This window comes from Drosophila sulfurigaster, unplaced genomic scaffold (assembly GCF_023558435.1).
Source record: "Drosophila sulfurigaster albostrigata strain 15112-1811.04 unplaced genomic scaffold, ASM2355843v2 ctg21_pilon, whole genome shotgun sequence".
Taxonomy (NCBI): domain Eukaryota; kingdom Metazoa; phylum Arthropoda; class Insecta; order Diptera; family Drosophilidae; genus Drosophila; species Drosophila sulfurigaster.
In genome coordinates this window covers 613,012-617,594 of record NW_026909710.1, presented here as the reverse complement: position 1 = coordinate 617,594, position 4,583 = coordinate 613,012, and the positions used below count along the sequence as shown (strand labels likewise).

General features: G+C 39.8%; 1 pseudogene; it reads right to left on the bottom strand.

Moving 5' to 3' along the window:
• Positions 1–1,107: 1,107 nt before the first annotated feature.
• Positions 1,108–1,930, bottom strand: LOC133849891 (NADH-ubiquinone oxidoreductase chain 1-like; annotated as a pseudogene).
• Between the last annotated feature and the right edge of the window lie 2,653 nt (positions 1,931–4,583).

Here is a 4,583-nt window from a genome sequence, read left to right as displayed (position 1 = left end):
AAGGAGCCGTTCTATGGCAGTGACTCATATATAAAAAAAAAGACTGGATAAAAAAGTGATGAATATGCTTGCCAAAGACGTGCGTCCGTTTAGTTTCGTTGATGACGAAGGATTTGTCGAGCTCATGCAAGAAGCGGTCCCGCGCTACAAGTTGCCGAGCAGAATGTATTTTCGCGATGTGAAGCTTCCAACGGAATATGAACAGCTAAACCTTAAGTTGCGTGCAGCTTTGGAGACCGTTACGCATGTTGGGCTGACAACCGATCTTTGGACATCTGAAGCTAATGAAGGCTACATCACAATCACTTGTCATTATATAACAGAAAACTTTAAATTAACGTCTGCACTGCTATCGACAGCACCATTGATTACCCCCACAAATCATAACGCCCAAAACATCGCAGACTCAATACGTTTAATGTTGGCTAAGTGGGGTCTTCTGTCGAAGGTTGTCACCGTTACAACGGACAATGATACTACCATGAAAAAAGCGTGCGATATATTAGCATTCAAGCATTTACCCTGTTTGGCACACACAATAAATCTGCTTGCTCAGAACATTTTAAAACTGGCAGCAGTAAATGGTATTATCTCAAAATGAAAACATAGTAATTTACTTCAAGCAAAGCAGAATAGCCACAGCTAAATTAAAAGAAGTCCAGAATACAAATCAGCCGCTTCTCTTAATTCAGGAAGTAAGCATTAGGTGGAACAGTGCATACGCAATGATCAAAAGAATTTTACAAATAAACGAATATGTTGCATTGACATTGTTAAAATTGCGAAATGGCCCTTCACCGATCACAACTGAAGAACTCGAGGATGACCTGTCGGGACAAATTGTATCTGATCGCAGAACAAGACTTAAACCTAAAGTTGTTGATCAACTTCTTTTCCTCAACAAAAATAGACATGATCTCAAATAAACCTCATCGTTATCGTTTGTACTGTTTTGCCTTTTCTTTTTTTTTTTGTTAAACATCGATGTTTCACTCGATGTTTTTTTTTTGAAAACATCGAAAACATCGATGGACACGAACATCGATGTTCTGCCCCTGCGTACAGGGGCAGCCGGTCCTACCTAAACCTAAACCTTACTAAAATAAATTCACAATAATAAAGAAAATAATAAAATTTTAAATCCAAAAAAAAAAAATAATTTAAAGAAAAAGATAAAAAACATTTTCATGCTAAATATATTAATTTATCGTACCGAAATCGAGGTAACGTCCCTCGTACCCAAATAAATACAAAAGAAATAAATATTAAATTTAAATAAAAAAATAGACTAAACACATCTCTCCCTAAAAAAGAACACAAAACAATATTCTTATAAATAAAATTCTTGCATATTCAGCTAAAAAAATTAAAGCAAATCCTCCACTTCTATATTCTACATTAAAGCCAGAAACTAACACAGATTCACCTTCAGCAAAATCGATTTGTTTTAGCTAAAGAAATTGTTAATCATACTAAAGCTATAGGAAATAAAATAATTAAGAATCACATATAAACTTGATAATAATAAAAATATAAAAAATTATATCTTCCAATTAAAAATACAAATGATAATAAAATTAAAGATAATCTAACTTCATAAGAAATAAATTAAATGAATATAATTTTACAAAAAAAGGTATTCAAATTCAAACTACTAAAGATAAAAATAATGATAAAATAGGAGAAATATAATATATTAAGTAATTCGATAATAAAGGATAAGTTTGTTCCTTTGTAAATAACTTAATTGCATCACAAAAAGGTTGGGGAATTTAGGACCCTTACGAATTTGAATATAACCTAAAACTTTACGCTCTAATAAAGTCAAAAAAGCAACTCTTACTAAAACACAAATAATTAATAATAAACTTCCAATTAAATACATAAGTAATTCTATATAAAACAAGTACTATTTGTAAAAATACTTACATAAATAAATTCTAAATTTATTGCACAAATCTCCCAATAGTTTATTAATTAATAATATTCTTTATTAAAATATAATTATTTTAATATTTGGTCCTTTCGTACTAAAATTTTACAATTTATTAAAGATAGAAACCAACCTGGCTTACGCCGGTTTGAACTCAGATCATGTAAGAATTTAAAAGTCGAACAGACTTAAAATTTGAACATCTACACCTAAAATTATATCTTAGTCCAACATCGAGGTCGCAATCTTTTTTATCGATATGAACTCTCCAAAAAAATTACGCTGTTATCCCTAAAGTAATTTAAATTTTTAATCAATATTACTGGATCAACTATTCATAAATTAATGTTTTTAAAAATTAAAAGTTTTTAATTTTTTAAATTTTAATATAACCCCAATAAAATATTTAAATTTATTTATTTATTTCCCACTCCTTTTCTTTAGGGAATTCGTCAGTGGTACTGAGATCTCTGCGAAGTTCTTAATGAATCTCCGATACCAGCCAGCCGTACCCAAGAAGCTACGCAGTTCCTTGACCGTTCTTGGAGCAGGGATGTTATTGATGGCCTCCACTCTGCTCGGGTCCATCCGTAAAGTGTCTCCACCTATGATGAAACCTAAATAGTTGAGGTTCCTAAAGCAGAACTTGGATTTGGCCATGCCAATGGTGAGATTCGCCTTCTTCAAACATTCCGCCACAAATTTTAAATATTTCAGATGTGTGTCGAAATCCGCCGAGATGATTAACAAATCGTCCAAGTACACGAATACATTGGACCTTAGGGACGTCGGGATTACTTTATCCATGGAATTGGTACAGCGGTCATCCCGGAACTGTGAAAGCTGTATTGGCTCTACTGCTATCCTCCAGCTCGATTTGCCAGAAAGCAAACTTCAAATCAAGACTTGAGATGAAGTGCGTCTCGTCGATCCGCGAGAGAATGCCTTCGATGCATGGAAGGGGGTATGCATCTTTCACCGTCACGCTGTTCAGCTTCCGAGCGTCTAAGCAAAATCGATTTTTGCCGGGCTTCATGATGACCGTCGTCCTATTGCTCCATGGACTGTTGCTCTCTTCAATGATGCCCAACTGAAGCATCTTATCAACCTCCCTCCACACGATCTCCTGTTTTGCTGGGGATAGAGGGAAATGTCGGTCCTTCACGGGCTCGGTTCCTTCAATTAGCTGTATCCGATGCTGCAACAGGTGAGTCTTACCCAATCCATGAATTTCAAATTGAAGAAATTCGCTTTTCACGGCTTCCAACTGACTCGTCTGCATCTCTTCCAGGTCCCACATCTCCGGATCAGACTCGACAACATCCTCGCCTCGGTAATAATCCACTTCCACAGTGGCTACTTCCGACACATCTCGAGGTGACTCTCGGTGGTCCAATCTTCCAAACAAATTCGGAGCGATGTTGAACGTTCTCCAGAAATCGATGCCCAAATAAATCTCCTGTTTTAAATCGGGGCACATGAAGAAAGTTATTTGCTCCGACTTGTCGCCGTATGACACCGGCAGATTAACTCGTCCTAGGATCGGTTGGCTGGCTCCTGCAGCAGTGGTGACCATGGACGCGTACGACTGAACATTCCAGTTCATCTTACTGACCAGCTCTCGGCATCCTCGCCCCAGCAGTTTAACGGAGTCCAGAAGGCCTTTTAAAGCTTGTCCACCGATGACAACGTCTACAAAGATTCGGGGATCGGTGTTCTCCACTCTCCGAACTGCTTCTACGACTTGCCTCCTCGCTAACCTTCGCCGACGAAAACGAGCGCGTGCCTTTATGACGCGTTTCGTGGCCAGTGTCATTCCTTCACACTACCGCTCACCAAAAATTCTATTTCGGGCCGACATGTATGCCCGAACACGTTCTTCATACGGTAAGCCTCTTAGTGTACTTCCTCTCACTAATGTGTTCGTTCCTTCTTCATCCACAATATTTCTCCTTAACCTAGTTGTAATACTACTAAACTTATGTTCTCCATTCGCATTCTTATCCTCTACTTGCTCCTCTAGCCACTCCGGCTTCTAGTCGGGTCTCGCCTTCGAACGCGTCTGCCCCGGCTTCATCGCGTTCGCCCAGGTGTTTCCCGGACGGTTGACGCATTGCGGGCTGGAGGTGTCAGGTTTGCCACACCTAAAGCAAAAATGCTCCTCGTCCCGGACATACAGTCCGGAAACTATGACCATGTTGCCGGCAGTTCCAGCAGATCCGCTTACTTGTCTCGCGGGTCTTCGCTGCCACCTCTTCCACTGCCGGGGATGGACTCTCGTCGCGCTGGGGTGGGACTTCAACCTCATAAACTCCGGTTTGACTCCTGCGGATACCTGGTTTGTTGACCTTGTGATGAGCGCCCTCGACGGCTCATGTATCGCTCCACTTCGATACATTCCAGGCGCAACTTGTCCACCGTGAGTATATCCATCGCATACACATATCGTGCCAAGCCTTCCTTTAACCCGCGCTTTATTATCTTCACAAGTTCCCGGTCTCGGAGAGGTTTCTGGAAGCGTGAAGCTAGCCGCCGCATGTGGTGGGTGTAGTCGTCTACACCTTCGCTAGACTGCTGTTCCTCTGCAGTAGCTCCTGCATGAGGTCATGCTCGGTTTGGTAACCCCGAAACCGGTCCAACATTACTTGAC